Genomic DNA, 27,655 nt, shown 5'->3' with positions numbered 1-27,655 from the left:
GAGAGAGAGGGGAGCGGGGAGATGGAGAGAGAGAGGGGGGAGCGGGGAGATGGGGAGAGAGAGAGAGGGAGATGGGGAGAGAGAGATGGAAAGAAAGACATGATCATTACCATCGTTATCTCACTTCGCTTTAGCAACAGTGGCTTTGTCATTCATGCTAGTAAAGCTTATCTGAATCTGAATATGAGAGAGAGAGAGAGAGAGAGAGAGAGAGAGAGAGAGAGAGAGAGAGATGGGGGAGAGAAAAAGAGAGAGACCGGGGGGAGTTGAGAGAGACAGAATGGGAAAGACAAAGATAGTGTGTGTGTGTGTGTGTTACGACTTCCGCCGAAGTCGGTCCCTCTCCTTGATCGGGCAGCGTTCGGCGGTCGACGTCACCGGCCTTCTAGCCACCGCCGATCCACTTTTCATTTTCCATTTGTTTTGTCTTAGTCTTACACACCTGGTTTCACTCACTCAATTACCTGCTTATTATTTAACCCTCTGTTCCCCATGTTTGTTTGTGAGTGATTGTTCTTTGTAAATCGGTCCGTTATTTGTGGGCTTGTATATTTGCCTTGTATTTCTGTATTTTGAGTAAAGTACGTTGATTACTCATTTCTGCTGTCCTGCGCCTGACTCTATACACCAGCTACACACAGGACCACATTACAGAATCACTCACCCAAAGAATGGAGTCAGCAGGAGCAGTTGCAGTGGAGGAGCGCGTTCAGCAGCACGCGACCATGTTGCAACGTCTGGGCACAGCCATGGATCGCGTGCTGCAGACGATGGATCGTTGGCGGAGAGGAGGAGTTTTTCCAGTGCCTCCACCAGCCCCACTACAACAGGTCCCACTGTCCACCCCTCTTCCACCTGGTCCCAGCGGGATTCGACTCGCGCTCCGAGAGAGAATGATGGGACGGCTGCCGGATACCAGGGGTTTCTACTATAGCTGGCTGGCGACCGTCCACCCGGCTCCTTCAGGGCGTGAGAGTGTGTCCGCCCTTGTCTCCTGCCTCTCAGGCAAAGCCCCGGAGTGGGCCAACGCCGTATGGAGTGAGAGAGACGCCGGTACGTCTTGGACCATTACGCAGAGTTCACCTGCTGCTTTCGGGCAGTGTTCGACCACCCGCCTGAGGGTCGAGCGGCGGGTGAACGTCTGTTCCACCTGAAGCAGGGGACGAGGAGCGCGCAGGATTTCGCCTTGGACTTCCGGACCCTGGCCGCCAGCGCGGGATGGAACTACAGGGCCCTGATCGACCACTACAGGTGCAGTCTGCGCGAGGACGTCCATCGGGACTTGGCCTGCCGAGACACCACCCTCACATTGGACCAGCTGGTGGACATGTCCATCCGGCTGGATAACCTGCTGACTGCCCGCGGACGTCCGGATCGGGGTCTGTCAGTTCCATCCGCCAGCACCTCCGCTCTGATGGAGTTGGGAGGTGCTGCACTTAGGGCGTCCGGAGGAGGGGTCATTCAATGCACCATCTGTGGCCGCAGAGGGCACACTGCTAGTCGGTGCTGGGGGGGTTCCTCAGGGAGTCGAGGCAGCAGGCAGGGCACTATCGTGTCACCCCAGGTGAATCGGCACCAGGCTCACCCAGAGTCCCCTGTTGCTCACATGTATGTGTTTATTTCATTTCCTGAGTTTTCCCCGCATTCCCAGCATAAGGCGCTAGTAGATTGAGGCGCAGCTGGGAATTTTATTGACTGTTCATTTGCTCGTAATTTAGGGATTCCCCTTGTTCCTGTGGATATGCCCTTCCCTGTGCACGCCCTTCATAGTCGACCATTAGGGAGGCCACCAAAGCTCCGCCCCTGTGCTTTCTTTTCGAAGAAGCTCAGCCCGGCGGAGCGAAACTATGATGTGGGGGACCGGGAGCTGTTGGCTGTTGTCAAGGCTCTGAAGGCGTGGAGACATTGGCTTGAGGGGGCTAAACACCCTTTTCTCATCTGGACTGACCACCGCAATCTGGAGTATATCCGGGCGGCGAGGAGACTGAACCCTTGCCAGGCAAGGTGGGCCATGTTTTTTACACGTTTTGTTTTCACTCTATCCTACAGACCAGGTTCCCAGAACGCTAAGGCAGACGAACTGTCCCGGATGTATGACACAGAGGAGCGGTCCATGGATCATACTCCCATACTTCCAGCCTCTTGCCTGGTGGCACCGGTGGTGTGGGAGCTGGACACGGACATCGAGCGGGCGTTACGTACAGAGCCCACTCCCCCCTAGTGTCCAGCTGGGCGCCTGTACGTTCCGTCTACTGTCCGCGACCGGTTGATCTATTTTAAACAAGTTATTTTTTCCATTTCACTTCACCAATTTGGACTATTTTGTGTATGTCCATTACATGAAATCCAAATAAAAATCAATTTAAATTACAGGTTGTAATGCAACAAAATAGGAAAAATGCCAAGGGGGGTGAATACTTTCACAAGCCACTGTAGACACGGCGGTTGGAACCAAACATCTTCAATTTGGACTCCAGACCAAAGGACAAATTCCCAATGGTCTAATGTCCATTGCTCGTGTTTCTTGGCCCAAGCAAGTCTCTTCTTCTTCTTCTTCATGTCCTTTAGTAGTGGTTTCTTTGCAGCAATTTGACCATGAAGGCCTACACAGCCTCCTCTGAACAGTTTATGTTGAGATGTGTCTGTTACTTGAACTCTGTGAAGCATTTATTTGGGCTGCAATTTCTGAGGCTGGTAACTCTAATGAACTTATCCTCTGCAGCAGAGGTAACTCTGGGTCTTCCTTTCCTGTGGCGGTCGTCATGACAGCCAGTTTCACCATAGTGCTTGATGGTTTTTGAGACTGTACTTTAAAAGTTCTTGAAATTATCCGTGTTGACTGACCTTCAAGTCTTAAAGTAATGATGGACTGTTGTTTCTATTTGAGCTGTTCTTTCCATAATATGGACTTGGTCTTTTACCAAATAGGGCTATCGCCACCCACCACCTTGTCACAACTTAACTGATTAGCTCTAATGCATTAAGAAGGAAATAAATTCCACAAATTAACTATTAAGAAGGCACACCTGTTAATTGAAATACATTCCAGGTGACTACCTCATAAAGCTGGTTGAGAGAATGCCAAGAGTGTGCAAAGCTGTCATCAAGGCAAAGGGTGGCTACTTTGAAGAATCTCAAATATAAAATATACTTTGATTTGTTTAACACTTTTTTGGTTACTACATGATTCCATGCATGTTATTTCATAGCTGTGATGTCTTCACTATTATTCTACATTGTAGAAAATAGTAAAAATAAAGAAAAACCCTTGAATGAGTAGGTGTTTTAAAACTTTTGACCGGTAGTGTATGTTTGGATGAATGTTAGCAAAGCCACTACACAACCCAACACAACACGAAACAATACATTAATTGCACTATAATGGTAACGAACGGTGCCCACAAACTCTTAGGGCCTACATAAAGCTGTCCCAACAGCAGAGCTTTCTTTTCAGTACCGTGGAGTGAATCCTTACCACCGCTACACCTGGCTATCAGCGGCGCCTTGTCTGGCAGCAAAACCGTTAATTCAGCCTCATTTACTGCCTTTTTTTAAAACATTGCTGATATGGCTGACTTGCTTAAATAAATGTGGTTTCTACTGACAATTGAGATGTACAAACTATGGTATAAGGGAACAATGAGCGAATAAGAGGCAATCCATAATTTCCATTAAGACATTAATGAGCGAGCTAGGACACACATAGTCAATATAACTATTTGTTCAGAACTTTTGAAATGTACAGAATTCAGAACATGGGCCGTTCTTACAGTTTTCTCCCTGTACACCAAGTCAGAACCGTAGGATAAATAAAAGGGGCATACAAGCAGACAATGCCCTGAATGACGCTTCGCCACTGCTGGGAATACAGATATGGTCACAGATACCTTAAATAAAAAGTAGGGGTGTGGTTCAGAAAACCAGTTAGTATCTGGTATGACCATACTTTTCATGAAATCCAAATTAAAAACACATTTAAATTACAGGTTGTAATGCAAAAAATAGGAAAAATGCCAAGGGGGGTGAATACTTTCGCAAGGCACTGTACATGCTAATTGCTGCACACCAGCAAAGATTACTCTTTAATTGGTTAAATAACAACTAAAACAGGATTCTGTTTCAAGAACACATCAAGAGAGCAACTCCTGACTGAACCGTCACACACTTGCATGCACACACATCCAGGCATGCGAAGGCAGGCGCAGGCACACGCACACACGCATGCATGCCCACACCAGACTTTTCACCTTGCATTAAACTGGGTGCTGCTTTTGTTCTGTCTGATAAATGGTACAAATGTAGCTGTTTTTTCCAACATGATGAAATATTCATAGATATTAAATATTTCATATTAATAACAGCGAGTGGCTAGCCAGGGTATGTATAGTGGGTAGAAGAAACAGTGTTTCTTTAGAGAGTGGAGATACACTGATTTATTCACTAGGGAGGTTCACACTCAGTATCTGTACTGTAGTACAAAACAAATACTGGCCATATCATTGCAAACAGTGGTTCCCAAACTTGTTCACTTTGTGACCCATGGAAATAAGTTTGCTGACACCACCAAATTATTTAGTTGAAAAAAAATGTGTGGGTGTTGTAGGGATTTTCCGATTCACCGATATGCATCGGTCCCCCTTTCAGATGTTTAAGATATGAATGCATCAGTCTGCAGGAGCCCAAACAGATCCAAATGTAGCATGAATCGATCTTGAAATGGATTAAAATGTCACAAACCGTCGGTTCACTAACATTTGATACAACTTTATTTCCCCCGTCCGAAAATACCTCTAATCTGTTGTGACTGAATTGATGCGTCCTCTCTGTCAGTAGCCTATAGAACTAAGCATGTAAATGCGTATGACAGTCAGTCAGGTAACATGTGCAAACAGAGCGCAGCTGCTCGTGCCAACGTGAGCCGATCCCTAATCTAATATACATATCTGCGCGCCACCTTCAGCATTCAAAAGCTTGTAAAACGGCTTTCGCAATGTCAAATTATAGGCTTTATTAGTTGGGTGATAACCAATGTAATTTGCTGGGTCATTGTTACCAAATGCGCTGTAGAGAATGTTGTTTTACCTACAGAGTTGTGAAGGCTACCTGAGTGGACACAACTCACATCTTGCTGATTGGACATTGAAGAAACATTTTTGGTAGTTTTGCTTTAGACAGTCAAAGCATTTGGTCATTTTTACATGAGCAGGGGTAATGTAGTAATTTCATAACAAGGACAGCAAAAATGTTGCGAGCCATACTGTAGGCATGGTCAGAGGCTCGAAGCAGAAGTAGAGCCTCCACAGAGTTCCAAACGGTCTAAACAATTTGCTTTTTAAACGGGGGTGAAATCCAAAACTTTGCTATATTATTTGGCTAAGGCATAGCTTATTTCTAATGATAATATTGACATATTACTAGCTAAAAAAACTAACAATTATCTGCTAAAATGACAAGATAATCAGTGAGCATATTGCCCCCCATAATCTGATAGTGGTAGATGCTCAGTCTGCCCTATGGCTCAGGTGCCTGCCTACACACACCATACACCACACACACACACACACACACACACACACACACACACACACACACACACACACACACACACACACACACACACACACACACACACACACACACACACACACACAATCCCTCAGCTCAGAGAAGTCAGCTCAGACAGATCCAGCTCAGAGAAGTCAGCTCAGACAGATCCAGCTCAGAGAAGTCAGCTCAGACAGATCCAGCTCAGAGAAGTCAGCTCAGACAGATCCAGATCAGAGAAGTCAGCTCAGACAGATCCAGATCAGAGAAGTCAGCTCAGACAGATCCAGCTCAGAGAAGTCAGCTCAGACAGATCCAGCTCAGTGAAGTCACCTCAGACAGATCCAGCTCAGAGAAGTCAGCTCAGACAGATCCAGCTCAGAGAAGTCAGCTCAGACAGATCCAGCTCAGAGAAGTCAGCTCAGACAGATCCAGATCAGAGAAGTCAGCTCAGACAGATCTTGATCAGAGAAGTCAGCTCAGACAGATCCAGCTCAGAGAAGTCAGCTCAGACAGATCCAGATCAGAGAAGTCAGCTCAGACAGATCCAGATCAGAGAAGTCAGCTCAGATCCAGATCAGAGAAGTCAGCTCAGACAGATCCAGATCAGAGAAGTCAGCTCAGATCCAGCTCAGAGGCCCAGTTCCTGCGCTCCATCAGTATCAGATGAACATTTAGAATGAAAAAAGAATGTGTTCATGCAACAAATGTTAGTGCATTGAATCGTGTCGAACGAATTCTATCCGTTCCACTAATCAAACCGTATCGCACTGAATCGTTTCAAACTAAAAGTATCGTTCCTGTATTGTATCGGAGCCCATGTATCTAGATGGGTATGGAATCATACTTGAAAGGTGAGATGCACATCTCTAGGGCAGGGTCCCCCAGGGTGCACATTTTGTTTTTTGCCCTTGCACTACACAGCTGATTCTAATAACTAACTCATCATGAAGCTTTAAATATTTGAATCAGCTGTGTAGTGCTAGGACAAAAATATAAACGCGCACCCAGGAACATGCACCCAGGGCGAGACACAGGACCGAGTTTGGGAAACCTGGCCTAGGATGTGGTGTATAATCAGGAGATCTTTTAAACAGTACAATGTCCCTAGCAAAAGCCCACGAGAAACTGTCGCGGAAATAAACTCAGTGAACCCTAGTTGTAAGAGTGAGAGTGAGAGTGAGTGAGAGTGAGAAAGAGAGAGGGAGAGAGAGAGAGAGGGAGAGTGAGGGAGCGTGAGGGAGAGTGAGCGTGAGGGAGAGTGAGGGAGAGAGGAGAGAGAGAGTGAGTGAGTGAGAGTGAGAAAACAGCAGGTTGTAGTGAAGCCTTTAGGTTTTCAATCAGTCCTCTCTCCTTTTCTTTTTTTAATCATCCCTCTATCCTCTCCTCCGCCCCCCTCCTTCACTCCATCTATCACTGTTGAAGGGTGTGTGCGTATGTGTGTGTCTGTGTGTGTTTGTGTGTCCTGCTGACCCAATCAACACACACCCTGCTGGGTAACCATAGTAATGGCAGAAGCAGAAAGAACATCAAATCTGCATGTGCCAAAGCATTTCGTCTCCTCCTCCCTCCTTTCCTCTCCCTCATCCTCCCAACCAAACCCTGCTCAGTGCTGTAATCAAAGGTAGACTGTGAGTATCCAGTCTTCAAAGGAAAAAGAGGAGAATAAAAGAAAAGTCAGTAAAGAGATGCACATGAATATGTCAGCTCTGCAGGTGGCCCACTTTGTACTAATGAAGTCAACGTGAGTTCAACAGGAAGGATGGTCTGAATGCAACGTCTTACATTCAACTTCAGAAGTACAAATTAATTCACATTTCTTCCTTTATCATGTGCACAACGGGACATTTATATTTGTTATGTTTACAAATGGTCTTAGCAACAGTACAACGTCATGTCACTCGTCCTCTATTATTCATTTATGAGGTGCAGAATGTCAGTCACCTATTATCCTTTAAGGGCCAATGAGTCACAGTAGAATAATGTAAATCCACCATGCTTTTTAATAGACCAATGGGCATAGCAGTCAATAATGACCTTTCTCTATTTCTCACCAATGGGTGTAAATCATGAGATGTACTTAAAGGAATGCTGAACCCTTGTCTCTATTATTTGGGGGAGGTGGGTGTTGTAAAGCCAGCTTCCCATCAAAGGGCTATCTGCCATCCCAGTGTCTGGCTCCAGGGATCATTTTATTTATTTTTATTTTACCTTTATTTAACTAGGCACGTCAGTTAAGAACAAATTCTTATTTACAATGACGGCCTACCCCGACAAAACCCGGACGACGCTGGGCCAATTCTGCGTCACCCTATGGGACTCCCAATCACGGCCAGATGTGATAAAGCCTGGATTTGAACCAGAGACTGTAGTGATGCCTCTTGCATTGAGATGCAGTGCCTTAGACCGCTGTGCCACTCGGGAGCCCATCCCCCGGAAGACGAGGCCATTTTGCAAATATTTTAAAGGCCCAGCGCAGTCGTTCTTATCCCAATATAAAATCATTTCTGGGTAACAATTAAGTAACTTACTGTAATAGTTTTATAACAAAATGGTCAAAAAGAAACAAAAAATTGTTTTTTTAGCTAAAAAGCTATTCATGGAAGAATTCTGCTTGGACTGTCTGGGAGTGGTCTGAGTGGGGAGGGGAAGGGCACCAAATAGGTGCATTAACCACAGTGGGGATCAATCCAACAGAGCAGAGGGGCCTAATGGGAGGGATATGTAACCTGAAAACTAGCTGTTATTGGCAGAGAGGTTTGGAACTCTCTTTATTGGTCTATTAACTTATACTACCTAGAGAAGGTCACCAGGCAAGCCAAAACTCCACCCATTCAAAACCTGATAATACGATTTTTAACCAGCAACTATCGGGAAATAACACATTTAGCAAATCACACTTTTCACACTTTTACAGTTTTAGTTTCATCAGATATGATATAAAAGGAAAAACATCATTTTGACTGTACCTTTGATAAACATTAACATTCAAGCCTATTCTCAATTAAGTTGGATTTATAGACATTATATACACACTCATAAAGGCAGGCAGGTACACACACACACACACGCACACACACACACACACACACACACACACACACACACACACACACTGATGGCCTGAGTAAAAAATAAATATTTTTTATTGTCACATACACTAGATAGATGCAGTGAAATGTGTTGTTTTACAGGGTCAGCCATAGTCAGGTTTGGTAGGTTACTTTTTTACTGTAATCCATTACAGTTACTAGTTACCTGTCCAAAATTAGAATCAGTAATTTAACTTTTTGATTACCCCCAAACTCAGTAATGTAATCTGATTACTTTTACTTACTTTTAAATGAAGCGCAGGTTAGTAGCTGGCACAGCCACAAAGTCACACAATCTGATTTTAAACCTAACCTTAGCCACACTGCTAATCCTAATGCCTAACCCTAACCCTAAAGTAAGATCAAAAAGCACATTTTTGTTTTGATACATTTTTACAATATAGCCAATTTTTTCTCTCTCTCTCTCTCACACACACACACACACACACACACACACACACACACACACACACACACACACACACACACACACACACACACACACACACACACACACACACACACACACACACACACACACACACACAGCCAGTGCTGGATTTTAAATAACAGACTAATTAGCTACATGACAATGTTTTCATTTAATGATTACATTAAAAGCATTCTTTGCAAAAAAACAGGTCTTCCTCTCACTCTTCCTCGATCAAACACTTTTTTTCTCACACAGTTTTTCACTCTCAACTGTCATCAAAAGCCAATTGTCTCCACACTTTATTTTGACTTTTTCTCGCTCATGCTTTACACCTGTCTCTCTCAATCTTTTTACAAAACCGAACTATCGTCACACTTTTGAAGAACCTCTCTCTGTCCAACCTCTCTCCGTCCCTCCCTCTCTAATTTGTTGTCGATACTATTCATAGGATATGAGCCTTGGCTGTAGACGATGGCTGGAAGTCATCTAATAGATAATGGACTCATATATATAATTGGTGAAAGAAGAAGCCTAGGCCTAATAACCTAACCTATGCCAAAGACAGGACAACTAGCTACTGCCACATTGTACAACATAAATGTCAGATTACAGGACTGGGAAGACTGGTACAATTTGTAACCTTGGACATTTGCCACAATGTCGACGCCGGTGGCAGTGAGAGTAATTGCATGCCTGCACTTGAACGCGCTTTATCTCATTCACCATACTCTACGAGTGTGCTAGACTGACAGGGCTGTCTGCCAGAGAGCCTGCTCAGAATTGCATGGACTCACCATTGATGGTCACAGAAGAAAATGTTTAACTCTAGTGGAGCAGAATTGATAGCAGCGACAAAAAAACATATATTTCTTCAGTATAATTTTATCTCGACATGCTGTATCTGAGTTCACACTTGCCAACAACTTGAATATTTTTTGCTGTGGAGTTGTATAGTCATGTAAACATTAGCGCTAAAAAAAAGCTCCTCACATCCACTGCAGTAGCCTGATAAAATGCTTAGATTTAATCATGGAAATTGACAACATCTCACGCACATTAGCTAGTAAAACAAAAAAAAGTCTCTAGCTTTGGTGAAAACTACTTTCAATTGCGGAAGCCTGGGTTGTCCCATGCCTCTATCAGCTGCTTGTCGTTGGTGAAAAAATACACTTTCACAGGACACAAATGTTGGCTGAACTAAAGCGCAAATATCAACCTGCATTTGAAACTTTAAATTAATAGTTGAAGTCAGAAGTTTACATACACTTAGGTTGGATTCATTAAAACTAGTTTTTCAACCACTCCACAAATTTCTTGTTAACGAACTACAGTTTTGCAAGTCGGTAAGGACAACTAATTCGTGCATGACACAAGTACATGCACGAAGTACAGATTATTTCACTTATAATTCACTGTATCACAATTCCAGTGGGTCAGAAGTTTACATACACTAAGTTGACTGTGCTTTAAACAGCTTGGAAAATTCCAGAAAATTATGTCACAGCTTTAGAAGCTTCTGATAGGCTAATTGACATAGTTTGAGTCAATTGGAGGTGTACCTGTGGATGTATTTCAAGGCCTACCTGTGCCTCTTTGCTTGACATCATTGGAAAATCAAATGAAATCAGCCAAGACCTCAGAAAAAAAATTGTAGACCTCCACAAGTCTGGTTCTTCCTTGGGAGCAATTACCAAACGCCTGAAGGTACCACGTTCATCTGTACAACCAATAGTACACAAGTACAAACACCATTGGACCACGCAGCCGTCATACCGCTCAGGAAGGAGACGCGTTCTGTCTCCTAGAGACAAACGCACGTTGGTGCTGAAGATGCTGGAGGAAACAGGTACAAAAGTATCTATATCCACAGTAAAATGAGTATATATCAACATAACCTGAAAGGCCACTCAGGAAGAAGCCATTGCTCCAAAACCGCCATGGAAAAAGCCAGACTACGGTTTTCAGCTGCACATGGGGACAAAGATCATACTTTTTGGAGATATGTCCTCTGGTCTGATGAAACAAAAATAGAACTGTTTGGCCATAATGACCATCCAGGAAAAAGGGGGAGGCTTGCAAGCCGAAGAACACCATCCCAACCGTGAAGCACAGTGGTGGCAGTATCGTTTTTGGCGGGTGCTTTACTGCAGGAGGGACTGGTGCACTTCATAAAATAGATGGCATCATGAGGAGGGAAAATGATGTGGATATATTGAAGCAACATCTCAAGACATCAGTCAGAAAGTTAAAGCTTGGTCGCAAATGGGTCTTCCAAATGGACAATGACCCCAAGCATACTTCCAAAGTTGTGGCAAAATGGCTTAAGGACAACAAAGTCAAGGTATTGGAGTGGCCATCACAAAGCCCTGACCTCAATCCCATAGACAATTTGTGGGCAGAACTGAAAAAGCATGTGCGAGCAAGGAGGCCTTCAAACCTGAATCAGTTACACCAGCTCTGTCAGGAGGAATGGGCCAAAATTCACCCAACTTATTGTGGGAAGCTTATGGAAGGCTACCCGAAACGTTTGACCCAAGTTAAACAATTTAAAGGCAATGCTACCAAATACTAATTGAGTGTATGTAAACTTCTGACCCACTCAGAATGTGATGAAAGAAATAAGAGCTGAAATAAATCATTCTCTACTATTATTCTGACATTTCACATTCTTAAAATAAAATGGTGATCCTAACTGACCTAAGACAAGGAATTTTTACTAGGATTAAATGTCAGGAATTGTGAGAAACTGAGTTTAAATGTATTTGGCTAAGGTGTATGTAAACTTCCGACTTCAACTGGATATCAATATATTACATGTGCACACAAGCTAAGACCAGAAATGGTCATACTTTAGTAATGAAAACTATTTAGCAAACTGTGTTCACTTCATTACTGGCCATATGGGCCTGTATTGCATAAAAAAAACTTGGATAAAGAAGAGCATATCAATGGTTTAGTTTTTATTCAAATGTATACATATACACAATGAATCATCAAACCCCACCACCCACAATTCAACATCCTGGTCTTTCCAACCATTTAGAAACATCCTGTGGTAGCAGTAACACTAGAGTCGTCCCATTCTATCATCTGAGTGACATGATGTACAATGTGGCAGTAGCTACTACTCCTGTCTTTGGCATAGGTTAGGTTATTAGGCCTACGCTTCTTCTTGGCATCCACTGGGAAGATGTTCCTCGCTCACCCAATATAGCTCTTTGCAGGTCTGGGGTGCACACATGTAGATATTTCTTCAATGCCTAGACCCTTCGTCTTCTGGACTGAAAAAAGACCAAACATATTTGGTGAAATATTCATTGAATCATTGGAAAAGTCAATATCGTTTTTGTATTTACTGTTACCAAAACACCTCTTATCCCTTGACTGTTGGCCACGGCCAGACGAAAGATTGAAATGCAATTGTCACAACTGTCGGAAGGATTGGACCAAGGCGCGCGTGTAAAGTGCTCATCTTCTTTTATTAACGTGAACACTTAACCAAAATAAACAATACGACAAAACAGTTCCGTAAGGTGCACAGACTATATGGAAAACAACCACCCACAAACCCAAAGGAAAAAAAACAGGCTGCCTAAGTATGGCTTCCAATCAGAGACAATGAAAGACACCTGCCTCTGATTGGAAACCATACTCGGCCACACATAGAAAATTAACATAGAAAATGAAAACTAGAACAAATCCCCATGAAACAAACCAACCCCAAAACACACAAAAACAACACCCCCTGCAACTCCCGGACCATCCTACAATGACAAATGACCCCTTTTACTTGTCAGGATGTGACACCAATGAAATGGTCACGAGTGATATGTTTACTAATGAACGCCTAGCTACATAGCCAGCTAACTCGCTAGCTAGTTACATGCTTAAGCTTACTAACTAGCTAGCTACATTGCATGGATAGAAATGGAACTATGAAGATGTGATTTGTAAACATATCGACAGATTCATCAGGAATCAAGGTAAGACCCAAGTGCAGACTGTGAAGTAACAATGTTTATTGTAACACCCTGGGCAGGCAATGACAGGTCAAGGCAGGCAGGGGTCGATAATCCAGAGTAGAGGCCAATGTACAGGATGGGAGGCAGGCTCAGAGTCAGGTCAGGCAGAGGTCGGTAATCCAGAGGTGGAGCAAAGTTGCAGGATCAGGCAGGGTGGTCAGGCAGGCGGGTACAGGGTCAGGACAGGCAAGAGACGAAAACCAGGAGGACGAGAAAAAGAGACTGGGGGAAAACAAGCTGAGACAAAACACTGGTAGGCTTGAACAAACAAGACAAACTGGCACAGACAGACACAGCTATAAATACCCAGGGGATAATGGGAAAGATGGGTGACACCTGGGGGGGGGGTTGGAGACAAGCACAGGTGAAACAGATCAGGGCGTGACAAGATTCTGAATAGCAAATTCATGCTAAGCAATGTAGCTACCTTGACTAGCTAATGAGACAACTAAAAGGTGTGCAACATGAAAATATTGTGTAATTTACATTGTGTCATTTATTGACGGCCCCTAACTAGCCCCGGTTGAAATGCTATCCAAAGTCAAACCAACTTTGCCAAGGTCGCACACCAGCCTGCAGTAGCTAATTGGTGAAATAATTTTTCTAATTCTTTCCACATCAAACTACACCCCGTAACCAACTCACGTTTGAATTCAGTCATGGCCACTAGCATTTCTTAATGAACCAAATCTAAAACGAGGCCAAATCAAAAAATGCAGTTGCTGTAACATAGACTCTGGGAGTCGAGAAGCAGGTGGCAAGTTTAATAAAACAAAGAACGATACAACATAGGAGTAGCGTCTGAACATGGAACACAAACAATAATGCCTGGGGAATGAACCTAAGGGAGTGCCAGATATAGGGGAGGTAATGGAGTCCAGGTGTGCCTCATAATGACCGGGTGCTCAGCTTCTTGCAGGGAAGGCGGAGTTGGAGGTTCCTAGTAGAGAGTCAAACACGATCACCAGAATAGAACACGGGAATCTCACTGCGGTGGCGGTCTGCCTGCTTCTGACGGTGGACAGCATGCTGGAGTCTCACATGAGCATCACTCCACACCTCTGCGCGCCTGAACCCCTTGTCCACCGCAGGTGCTTCGGTCTAGCCCGGGGTACACGGAGCCAGGGCCGGCTAAAAGCCCAGAACACTGGAAGGGAGTCGGCCCGGTGAAGGAGTGACGTAACCAATTCTGGGCGTACTCCACCCATGGAAGGAATTGGGCCCACTCCCCCTGCCGGTCCTGGCAGTGACTCAACTGATTCCTCCGCTTCACCTGCCAGTTTGACTGAGGCCTATACCAAGAAGTGAGGCTGACCGTGACCCCGAGCTTCTCCATAACCATGATGTGAATTGGGGGCCATGGTCAGAGACAATGTCCTCCGGAAGGCCATAGTGCCGGACAACCTGCTGGAACAGTGCCTCAGCGACCTGGAGAGCAGTAGGGAGACCAGAGAGATGGATGAATGACAGGATTTGGAGAATCTATCCACAACCACCAAAATGGTGGTGAAACCATCAGAGGGGAGATCAGTGACAAAGTCAATGGATAGATGAGACCTGAGTCATGGGAAGAGGAATGAGTTTCCCTGCTGGAGTGTTTGGGCTGAGGATGATCTTGTGAGCTGGTGCACTCATGATGAAAAAAGGAATGTTCTCCGGATAGATAGACTGGTCCTCCTGCCATAGTGGGAGTAGGTGCTCACCTCCCTCTGCTCTCCGGTGGACGATCGAAGATAGCTCTGAACAGAGCCATGAACCCAGCTCCTCCTCTCCTCTTTCCCAGATGCCAGTCCAGTCACCAGAGAAATAACCGTGGCAACCTTGGACATCTCGGTGGTGGGGGCTCCCATCTGGTACACAAAGTAGAGGGAGCACTGTAGTAGGAAGCCACTGCATTTAGTAGGGGTGCCGACAAACAGGCATCGCTGACCTAGGCGGGTTGCTGAATGGCCTGGCTCGCTGGGTCGACTGGTGGCAGAGTATCCTCCGCTAGTTGAAGGCAACGCCTCTCGGGTATGTTCCTCTTCCATAGCCGTCCCCAGTTACGCCAGTTGGACGTAGTGTTGACGAAATAGGTATCCCTGTTCGTCGACCATCTGGGAGATGTTCTGATTTCCTGCTGCTTCCATTTGTCAAGGCAGTATTCTGTAACATAGACGCTGAGAGTCGAGAAGCAGGTGGTAAGTTTAAAACAAAGAACATGCAACGCTACAACATAGGCGTAGCGTCTGAACATGGAACACAAACAATACTGCCTGGGTAATGAACCTAAGATATAGGGTAAGTAATGAGTGAGGAAATGGAATCCAGGTGTGCCTCATAATGAGGCGCAGATGCGCATAATGATTGATGCCAGGTGCGCGTAATGATGGTGGCCAGGACCAGTGGTTAGTAAACCGGTTAGTAAAAAACAACAAAGTTGTTTAGCTTATCTCAATTAAATTACTGTTTTTGTAATTGTTATCTTGGAGCTACTGAAATGAATAATTGAATCCGCTTCTATCAGAGGGGTTGGGTTAAATGCGGAAGACACATTTCAGTTGAATGAATTCAGTTATACAACTGACTAGGTATCCCCTTTCCCTTACCTTTCCCTAAAGCAGTCCTGCAAGTCAACCCTTATCATAAAAGAAAGAGAGGTGCCAAAAACCAATGGTAACGTCACTTGCTCTGAGACCTTGTTACTGTTACACTTATGCCCTGGTTACAATAAACACAGCCAATTATTATACGCACATTACACACACACAATTACAACATCACAATGTGAGACCTGCTGGGTATAATTGTTTTAAATCACTAAGAGACAGAGTTAATGATGGTCAAACACACACACACACACACACACACACACACACACACACACACACACAGCAAACACTAGATTATACTACAACAGTAGTGATGTCACAGACTCAGGACACACACACAGTCTGAGTGGATTGCCAGCATGTCCAACCAGCAGACCTCCAGACAGATAATAGGCAACATCAACAACAACATCAACAACATCAACAACAACATTAGCCACCAAAGAGTATTCTACTTCCACACAAAAGAGTAGGGAAACTTACTGTAAACACTATCTTGAAATAGTTTTATATTTAATTGGCCATTTTATCCCTTATACCTTGTTCTCCTCCTCTCCTATTCTCCCCTCCCATTTCATCTTCCTTGTTTCTCCTACTCACAAGTAGATCATTAGGGAAGTGTGTGTGTCTGTGTGTGTGTCTGTGTCTGTGTCTGTGTGTGTGTGTGTGTGTGTGTGTGTGTGTGTGTGTGTGTGTGTGTGTGTGTGTGTGTGTGTGTGTGTGTGTGTGTGTGTGTGTATGTGTGTGTGTGTGGTTAAGCATACAAGCTGCCTGGAAACATGTGACATTGCAAAGCCTAGCGAGACATTAAAGGGGATTGATTTAAACAAAAGAAAATAGGGGGGAAAAAAGGACAAAATAAACTTTCATTTGATCCTTTAAAATCCATTACAAACAGAGCATACAACTCTGGCTACGTCCAAAAACCTACCATCCCTGTGTGTCTTTCTGTTTCTTAGTACACACAGACACACACACACACACACACACACACACACACACACACACAGCTTTAGCAATCTGCTTCCGCTAAAGAGTTCTGTCTGCTCGGTATGACATGAAACACACCTAGCCGTTAGTGTGTGTGTGTGTGTGTGTGTGTGTGTGTGTGTGTGTGTGTGTGTGTGTGTGTGTGTGGGCGTGTACCATTAATCCAACAGCGATATTACCACAATCACACACCCATGTTAAAATATACTGTATATTAAAGATTCAATAGATTAGTGGAGAAAAATAAATATAGTATTACTTAAAAATTATGACTCTGCCTTGTACATTTAAAATCAAATAACTTCCATAAATCGGTTAGACTCAGGCTTGGCATGGCTTGCAGGTATGGTACTGTGTGTGTGTACAAACACTATCACGCAAACACCCTGCAAAAAAATGTCACCCAATGCTGTGTGCGATACACTGAACAAAAATATAAACGCAACATGCAGCAATTTGAAAGATTTTACTGAGTTACAATTCATATAAGGAAATCAGTCAATTGAAATAAATAAATTAGGCCGTAATCTATGGATTTCAAATGACTGGGCAGGGGTGCAGCCATGGTTTTTCCCCACAAAAGGGCTCTATTACAGACAGAAAAGCTCCTCAGCACTCCCCCCTACAGACGATCCCACAGGTGAAGAAGCTGGATGTGGAGGTCCTGGATTGGCGTGGTTACACATAGTCTGCGATTGTCAGGGCGGTTGGACGTACTGCCAAATTCTCTAAAATGACGTTGGAGGCAGCTTACGGTAGAGAAATAACATAAAATTCTCTGGCACCAGCTCCGGTGGACATTCCTTTAGTCAGCATGCCAATTGCACGCTCACTCAAAACTATTTTACCCCCTTTTTCGTGATATCCAATTGCGATCTTGTCTCATCGCTGCAACTCCCCAACGTGCTCGGGAGAGGCAAAGGTCAAGTCATGCATCCTCCAAAACATGACCCGCCAAACCGCGCTTCTTAACACCTGCCCACTTAACCCGGAAGCCAGCCGCACCAATGTGTCGGAGGAAACACTGTTCAATTGACAACAGCCACAAGGAGTTGCTAGAGCGCGATGAACCAAGTAAACCCCCCTGGTCAAACCATAACCCGGACGACGCTGGGCCAATTGTGCGGCGCCCTATGGGACTCCCGCTCATGGCCAGTTGTGACAGAGCCCGGGTCTGTAGTGAAGCCTCAAGCACTACGATGCAATGCCTTAGACCACTGCGCCACTCGGGGGGCCAAAACTGCACATTTTAAAGTGGCCTTGTATTGTCCCCAGCACAAGGTGCACCTGTGTAATGATCATGCTGTTTAATCAGCTTCTTGATATGCCACACCTGTCAGATGGATGGACAATCTTGGCAAAGGAGAAATGCTCACTAACAGGAATGTAAACAAATTTGTACACAAACTTTGAGAGAAATAAGCTTTTTGTGCGTATGGAACATTTGTTCAGTGAAGATAGTCTGACAGGAGATGAAATCAAATTACATTTTATTTGTCACATGCTTCGTAAACAACAGGTGTACATTACGGGTCCTTTTCAAACATTGCAGAGTTAAAGATAAACATAACAATAGAATAAATACAAATTAATATAAATATTGACAAGACCAATAAATACACAGTAAATAACGAATAACAATAACTAAAAATAACATGGCTATTATACAGGGAGTACCAGTACCGAGTCGATGTGAAGGGGTACGAGGTAATTCAGGTTGCTGTGTACATATAGGTAGGGGTTGTTAGATTCTGGGTTAAACTTGGAACATTGTTATACTCTGAAGTATAGTATCTGAGGAGTGATAGAGACTGGTTTTTACATCAGAAGTTAATGGTTATCTGTAGGAGCCAGATGGCTTTGGAATGTGTTGGGTAGACGGGAGGAAGTCAAAGGATTGCTATAGGGGATATGGGTGGAGATCTGTGGATTAGGCATCAAGGGGGTTGAGGTCAGGTCAGATCCCCTTGAGGGAGAAACAATGGTTTATTACCCTATCACTTCGTCTTCCGGTCGAACCATAATAGATGTAAGGATTGGAGAGAAGGAGGAGTGCCTAAATTGGGGTATATATATATACTTGTGTTGGTGGAAACATGTTTTGTCTAATGCAGCGGTATTGATCCTCTGGGAAGAATTAAACTTGGTTAAGCTTTCATAGTGTCCGTTGAGTTATTTACTCTGAGAATTAGAACTTAAGAGATGGCGCTGAGAACAGGGTTCACCACGATTTACAGTCAAACTAGAGATTCCGAATCAGTGTGTCACGTCCTGACCAGTGAAAAGGGTCATTTTGCCATAGTAGAATGGTCAGGGCGTGGCAGGGGGTTTGTTTTGTGTGTTTTGGGGTTGGTTTGTTTCTAGGGGAATTTGTTCTAGTTTTCTGTTTCTATGTTTAATTTTCCATGTGTGGCCGAGTATGGTTTCCAATCAGAGGCAGGTAGGTGTCTTTTGTTGTCTCTGATTGGAAGCCATACTTAGGCAGCCTGTTTTCCTTTGGGTTTTGTGGGTGGTTATTTTCCGTTTAGTTGTTTTACCTGATGGAACTGTTGGTCGTTGGTTATTTTTGTTTAAAATAAATCAAAAAATAAAATAAATCAAGAATGAGCACTATACGCTGCGCCTTGGTCTAATCCTTTCAACGCCTGTGACAGAACTACCCACGACCAAGGGACCAAGCATGTGATATGGAGCTATGGACAATTAAGGAGAAAAGGAGGAGTATATCTTGGGTTTTGGAGGAGTTAGGGGCAGGAGAGGAGCGCCTCCCAGGGGAACAGGTATTGGACAAGTGTCATGGCCTACCGGGGAGGAACGAGTAGTTTGGCTGGGCCAGGGGTGAGACCTGAGCCAACTACCCGTGCTTATTTTGGTGAGCATGTGCCTGCCTCTCGCACTCTCTCTCCAGTGCGCCTCCATTGCCTGGTACGTCCTGTGCCTGCTCCTCGCACTCTCCCTCCAGTGCGCCTCCGTAGTCCAGTACGTTCGGTGCCTGCTCCTCACACTCTTCCTCCAGTAAGCCTCCAGTAAGCCTCTTCCTCCAGTAAGCCTCACCCAGTCCGGTGAGACCTGTTCCAGCTCCACGAAGAAAGCCTCCAGTGATAATCGATGGTCCAAAGCCTGTAGAGATGATCCATGGCACGAAGCCTCTAGTGATGATCCATGGCCCGGAGCCTGTAGGGATGTTCCATGGCATGAAGCCTCCTGTGATAACCCATGGCCCGGAGCCTCCAGTGATGATCCATGGCACGGAGCCTGCAGCGAAGGTCCCCAGTCTGGAACCTACAGAGACGCTCTCCAGTCCGGAGCCTCCAGCGACGCTCTCCAGTCCGGAGCCTCCAGCGACGCTCTCCAGTCCGGAGCCTCCAGCGACGCCCCTCAGTCCGGAGACTCCAGCGACGCCCCTCAGTCCGGAGACTCCAGCGACGCCCCTCAGCCCGGAGACTCCAGCGACGCCCCTCAGCCCGGGGCCTCCAGCGACGCCCCTCAGCCCGGGGCCTCCAGCGACGCCCCTCAGCCCGGGGCCTCCAGCGATGGTCTGCAGCCCGGGGCCTCCAGCGATGGTCTGCAGCCCGGGGCCTCCAGCGACGGTCTGCAGCCCGGGGCCTCCAGCGACGGTCTGCAGCCCAGAGTCTTCAGCGACGGTCTGCAGCCCAGAGTCTTCAGCAATGGTCTGCAGCCCAGAGCCTCCAGCGGTGGTCGGCAGCGCAGAACGGGGGCGACGCCCGGAGCCAGAGCCACCTCCGTAGCTGGATGATTGGCGGAAGGGTTGGGTGTAGCACAGGAACCGTGGTGGCCACCCTCCCTTCCCTCCCTTTAGGTTTGGGGTTGTTTTTTTGTTTTTTTTTGTTTAGGGTGCAGTCGGGGTCTGCACCATCGGGAGGGGGGTACTGTCACGTCCTGACCAGTGAAAAGGGTCATTTTGCCATAGCAGAATAGCCCCCCCCACACACACACACACACTAACGGCTAGGTGTGTTTCATGTCATACCGAGCAGACAGAACTCTTTAGCGGAAGCAGATTGCTAAAGCTGTGTGTGTGTGTGTGTGTGTGTGTGTGTGTGTGTGTGTGTGTGTGTGTGTGTGTGTGTGTGTGTGTGTGTCTGTGTGTACTAAGAAACAGAAAGACACACAGGGATGGTAGGTTTTTGGACGTAGCCAGAGTTGTATGCTCTCCTTTGTAATGGATTTTAAAGGATCAAATGAAAGTTTATTTTGTCCTTTTTTCCCCCCTATTTTCTTTTGTTTAAATCAATCCCCTTTAATGTCTCACTATACACGCTGTGCCTTGGTCGAATTCTTTCGACGCCTGTGACACAGTAAAACAGGAGACGGCACCAGAAATAAGGTAGGCACAGTTCCTACACCTGTTATCACTAATTCTGACATCTTGGGGAGATGAGAGCCATAGGCTGAACCAATTTTAGGATATGGACCTCGAAAGCCTGAGTTTGTTCAGTAGGCCCACTGTGTTACGACCGGTCGTAGCTTCGTGGTATATGCTACAGTAGTACCATAAAGTTTAGAGTAAGTCCCGAGCAGAATAGATTGGTGGAGGGTAAATCAGATAAAGTCCCGAGAAGAAAGCCCGTGGAGGGTAAAATCGCATAGGAAGAGGGGAAGTCCTGAACAGGGTGGTCCTGTGGAGGGTAAAACCCTAGTGTAGTAGTGTAGTGGCCAGACCCGTAAGAAGGGTGGAAGCCCAGTCGCAGTGGCCATGAGCGAGCAGGGTGTGTGGGTGTGTATGAAGGTTTGAACAAGCTCTATTATAGGGGTTTGAGTCCGCTATTAAAAGGTTTGAGATCGTGATACAAGTCAGGATTCGATTTGGATGGGCGTAAGCATCTGCCTTTGATTTCAACGTTTACAAGTTCGAATCCAGCAATAGAAAGTTATTATTTTATATTTTGGATTTAAGCCTATCCCAAATAAGAAGGGTGGAAACCATTTGGATTTAAGCCTATCCCAAATATTAACCCTTACCTTAACCATTCGGAGTTAATGCCTTACCTTAAGAATTTGTAGTAACTGACTAAATGTAACCCTAACCTTAAAAATTCAGAGTTAATGCCTAAACATAACCTTAAACTCTTTGAAATTTGACGCTTGGTACAACTTTGAAATTTGACGGTTGAGAAACATGGATGAACGTCTAATTCTGACATGAGACTGTTAGAGTGGGTAGCACACATGCCACGCACATGTACACAGACACACACAGACGTGTGTTTGTGTGCGCGTGTGTGCGTGGCAGACACTTTTGAAGAAAAAGATCCCAACCCTGATTATTTATCTAGGCCACAGTAATAATGCTATTCGGCTAATCAGATTCTCTCTACAGTCCCTCCCATTCTAGGGCCTAACTTGTGTGTGTGTGTTCGTGTGTCTCTGCGTAAGTGTAAGGGCTATTTGACCAAGAAGGAGAGTGATGGAGTGCTGCATTAGATGACCTGGCCTCCACAATCACCTGACCTCAACCCGATTGAGATGGTTTGGGATGAGTTGGACTGCAGTGTAAGGGCTATTTGACCAAGAAGGAGAGTGATGGAGTGCTGCATTAGATGACCTGGCCTCCACAATCACCTGACCTCAACCCAATTGATGGTTTGATGGTTTGGGATGAGTTGGACTGCAGAGTGAAGGAAAAGCAGCCAACAAGTGCTCAGCATATGTGGGAACTCCTTCAAGACTGTTGAAAAGGGTTCCTCATGAAGCTGGTTGAGAGAATACCAAGAGTGTGCAAAGCTGGCAAAGGGTGGCTACTTTGAAGAATCTAAAATATATCTTTTTTAAATTAATACTTTTTTGGTTACTACATGATTCCATGTGTTATTTCATAGTTTTGATGTCTTTACTATTATTCTACAATGTAAAACATAGTAAAAATAAAGAAAAGCCCTTGAATGAGTAGGTGTCCAAACTTTTGACTGGTTATATATATATATATATATACACTGCTCAAAAAAATAAAGGGAACACTTAAACAACACAATGTAACTCCAAGTCAATCACACTTCTGTGATATCAAACTGTCCACTTAGGAAGCAACACTGATTGACTAAAAATCCACATACTGTTGTGCAAATGGAATAGACAACAGGTGGAAATTATAGGCAATTAGCAAGACAACCCCAATAAAGGAGTGGTTCTGCAGGTGGGGACCACAGACCACTTCTCAGTTCCTATGCTTCCTGGCTGATGTTTTGGTCACTTTTGAATGCTGGCGGTGCTTTCACTCTAGTGGTAGCATGAGACGGAGTCTACAACCCACACAAGTGGCTCAGGTAGTGCAGCTCATCCAGGATGGCACATCAATGCGAGCTGTGGCAAGAAGGTTTGCTGTGTCTGTCAGCGTAGTGTCCAGAGCATGGAGGCGCTACCAGGAGACAGGCCAGTACATCAGGAGATGTGGAGGAGGCCGTAGGAGGGCAACAACCCAGCAACAGGACCGCTACCTCCGCCTTTGTGCAAGGAGGAGCAGGAGAAGCACTGCCAGAGCCCTGCAAAATGACCTCCAGCAGGCCACAAATGTGCATGTGTCTGCTCAAACGGTCAGAAACAGACTCCATGAGGGTGGTATGAGGGCCCGACGTCCACAGGTGGGGGTTGTGCTTACAGCCCAACACCGTGCAGGACTTTTGGCATTTGCCAGAGAACACCAAGATTGGCAAATTCGCCACTGGCGCCCTGTGCTCTTCACAGATGAAAGCAGGTTCACACTGAGCACGTGACAGACGTGACAGAGTCTGGAGACGCCGTGGAGAACGTTCTGCTGCCTGCAACATCCTCCAGCATGACCGGTTTGGCGGTGGGTCAGTCATGGTGTGGGGTGGCATTTCTTTGGGGGGCCGCATAGCCCTCCATGTGCTCGCCAGAGGTCGCCTGACTGCCATTAGGTACCGAGATGAGATCCTCAGACCCCTTGTGAGACCATATGCTGGTGCGGTTGGCCCTGGGTTCCTCCTAATGCAAGACAATGCTAGACCTCATGTGGCTGGAGTGTGTCAGCAGTTCCTGCAAGAGGAAGGCATTGATGCTATGGACTGGCCCGCCCGTTCCCCAGACCTGAATCCAATTGAGCACATCTGGGACATCATGTCTCACTCCATCCACCAACGCCACGTTGCACCACAGACTGTCCAGGAGTTAGCGGATGCTTTAGTCCAGGTCTGGGAGGAGATCCCTCAGGAGACCATCCGCCACCTCATCAGGAGCATGCCCAGGCGTTGTAGGGAGGTCATACAGGCACGTGGAGGCCACACACACTACTGAGCCTCATTTTGACTTGTTTTAAGGACATTACATCAAAGTTGGATCAGCCTGTAGTGTGGTTTTCCACTTTAATTTTTAGTGTGACTCCAAATCCAGACCTCCATGGGTTGATAAATTGGATTTCCATTGATTATTTTTGTGTGATTTTGTTGTCAGCACATTCAACTATTTAAAGAAAAAAGTATTTAATAAGATTATTTCTTTCATTCAGATCTAGGATGTGTTGTTTGTGTTCCCTTTATTTTTTTGAGCAGTATATATATATATATATATATATATATATATATATATATATACACCAAATCAAATCACATGCTCGTCGAACATCTCATTCCAACATCATGGGCATTAACATAGAGTTGGTCCCCCCTTTGCTGCAATAACAGCCTCCACTTTTCTGGGAAGGCTTTCCATTAGATGTTGGAACATTGCTGTGGGGTCTTGCTTCCATTCACCCACAAGAGCATTAGTGAAGTCGGGCACTGATGTTGGGCGATTAGGCCCGCAGTCTGCGTCCATGAAGCTCCTGACGAACAGTTATTGTGCTGCCATTGCTTCCAGAGGCAGTTTGGAACTCTGTAGCGAGAGTTGAAACTGAGGACAGACGATGTTTATGCACTACGCGCTTCAGCACTCGGCGGTCCCGTTCTGTGTGCTTGTGTGGCATAACACTTTGCGTGTAAGCCGTTGTTTCTCCTAGACATTTTCACTTCACAATAACAGCACTTACAGTTGACCGGGGCAGCTTTAGCAGGGCAGAAATGTAACTAACTAACTAACTTGTTGGAAAGGTGGCATCCTATGACGGTGCCATGTTGAAAGTCACTGAGCTCTTCAGTAAGGCCATTGTACTGTCAATGTTTGTTTATGGAGATTACATGGCTGTGTGCTCGATTTTATACACCTGTCAGCAACGGGTGTGGCTGAAAAAGCCGAATCCACTAATTTGAAGGTGTGTCCACATACTTTTGTACATATAGTGTATGCCGCTCCTAGGGTTTTCTCAGGAGAGTGGGGAGTCGACAAGTCGTGGGATGAGAGAGTAATGGTAGTTACTACCCACCAATACCCACTGTAGTACAACATAAGGAGGCGATAGTTAGGCTCTTGAGGAAGAAGTTGTGATAACACTGGGAGAAAGCACAAAAATATCTCACTGCCTCAATATTAGATCTTACAGTAAGAAAGAAGCAGCAAAGGGAGACAGATTCAAAACCATGGCAATACTCACCGCAGTCTGGAACCAATAGCGCAGGATGCCACTAATGTTGTGGGAGAGGCTGTAGGAGTAGCATGGACTTGGACTATGGGCAAATTGAGTTGGATTTTGGAGTACGCGCTATGGGCCGCGTTGGCAGTGGCAGGTGTCACTCTGTCAGGCTTGCTGGGCTATCATGTAGTGAAGGCTGAAATGCAGAAACTGTGCAAATCTACCACAAGATGAGGTGAAGCTGATTCAGGCTACAGCTTGTGTTAACAGGGTGGCCCTGAATATGTAGCACAGTGAGGAGACTTTGGCTTTGGAAAATCTCCTGTGAATGTACCGCCCCTGGTGGGAAGACTGAGGGAAAGCATGACAGAGTTATTTCGAAACTCTGCTTTGTGCCAAGCTCAGCATTAAAGCAGACCAGCGGTTTAGTGGGGATCAGGAGTGTGGGAATGGCCAGATTTCTCAAGCTGTGTCTTTATACGTGTTTTTGTTTTTTATATTATCCATCTATATGATTATATTAATCCATTGTCGTGTTTTGTTGTTTTTCTTCTCTTTCTGTTCTATCAAGTTCTTTGCTATTATACTTCTAGGTCCCTGAAGGAAGGAAGGTCAAGAAGGTTTACAACTGTATATGATGATTTAACATGGAAATTAAACAATAAGAGAGCTATGGTTTAATAGAAGGGAGTGATGAGTTTTGTAAAGCCTATCCAGTTAAGTATATTCATGTACTCATATTGTGTAATGTGTATTGCTGATCATACTGTGTTTATTAGTATTTAGAAGTGCAAACATCATGTGTATAAGCTTATGAATTGAAAGGACTTTTGAGTGGAAAAAATGTAAAATAATTGTGCCTTGTGCTGAGCCTGTAGTGCCCGAAGCGATAAGGAGCCAGCAACAAATCACTCCTTTATGCAGTGTGAGAAGAGGGACTGGCCAGCTCTGGTAAATTACCAGCTGATACTGTATGTGGGAGTTACAGTATGTGCTGGGTGGGAAAGTATATGTAGAGCTTTCTGTAACATTCAGATTTTAGTCAATTTGCTTATGACACTCCTGATGAATAAACGTTTGAAATTCACTGAGAGCAGCTTTGTCTCTGGTTCTATTAAGAGGAACATTATTAGAGATAGAGCACAAGATTTATCTGTCTAACAAAGCCTTCCCTTTTTAGTTGTTTCTGTTCTAACCCTGTAACCACGCAGAATTAACTCTGTAACAACGTGGAATTAATGCGTCAAAAATAGATCCATAATATGTTGAATTTCTAAGGGAAACTATGAGATCTTGTTGTGAATTGGCTTTGGGTGAAAAAAGTGGAACAGTATAGGAATAACAGTATGTTTACCCCTTTACTGCTCTCTCTATCCTAACTGACCGGGTTGAAATTACAGTGCCTTCAGAAAGTATTCATACTCCTTGACTTATTCCACATTTTGTTGTGTTACAGCCTGGATTAAAAATGGATCAAAGGGCTTTTTTTCTCACCCTACACACAATACCCCATTTTTACGCCTGAAATTATTTAGGTTTGCCATAATAAAGGGGTTGAATACTTGTCTCAAGACATTTCAGCTTTTCATTTTCTAAAAACATAATTCCACTTATGGGGTATTGTGTGTAGGCCAGTGACACGACCACTCAATTTAATCCATTTAAACCCAGGATGTAACTCAACAAAATGTGGGAAAAGTCCAGGGGTGTGAATACTTTCTGAAGGCACGGTATGCAACAACAGAAAACCAAGGACTCCCCAAGTAGCTGGAAAGGGTCAAAATAAATATTGACAGAGAGATAGAAAATAAATGGCACTGGATGATAGATGTGAGGGCATAAAGTAAGTCCAGTCCTGAGTGTAAAATGTAAAATATTGACCTGACTGGGTGAATTGGTATGTTCTATTTGTAAAAAAAAGATGGAACTATACAAATCCAATGACCCCAAGATTCCTGTCTGAAAGTTTGAAAGAGTAGAAGGTATGTGAGAATGCAATAGAAAGGACATCAGTATAGAAGCAATGTGTACAGTATGTCTACTAGTGAAAAATAAAAGTAAAGCTGAGCCTTCCATTTTATTATATTCTATGTATCTAATGTATTTCTCTAGCTACCCTGACCTGACTGGGTGAATTGGGATATTCTGTCTGTGGAAAATTTATGACTATATAAAACCAGTGACTCCCGAGTAGAGTCCTGTCTGAAAGTCTGAAAGGGTAAAAAGTGTGTTGAAAGAGGGAGAGAAAAGAATTCAAATGAAATAATTGGAAGAATGTTGTGAAGGAATGTATTCTTCTGAGGGAAAATCGAAGTTATTTATATCTATTCGAGTCAGGGTTATTTTCTACTGTTAACTTCTGAATTATTATTTAAAGTGAAGCTGGCTGTTTCATTTATTTTCTACTCTATTAAATCAATCAATTACATTTCACAAAACCCTTTTTACAGCAGCAGTTGTCACAGTGGTTTACATTTACCCCCCATTATATGTTATTCTAT

General features: G+C 44.7%; 1 pseudogene; it reads right to left on the bottom strand.

The window, feature by feature from the left end:
* Positions 1 to 27,655, bottom strand: part of LOC106612973 (zinc finger matrin-type protein 4-like) — a 145,154-nt pseudogene that overhangs the window by 95,292 nt on the left and 22,207 nt on the right.

Source organism: Salmo salar, chromosome ssa01, assembly GCF_905237065.1.
Source record: "Salmo salar chromosome ssa01, Ssal_v3.1, whole genome shotgun sequence".
NCBI lineage: Eukaryota > Metazoa > Chordata > Actinopteri > Salmoniformes > Salmonidae > Salmo > Salmo salar.
This window is presented reverse-complemented; position numbering and strand designations above follow the sequence as displayed.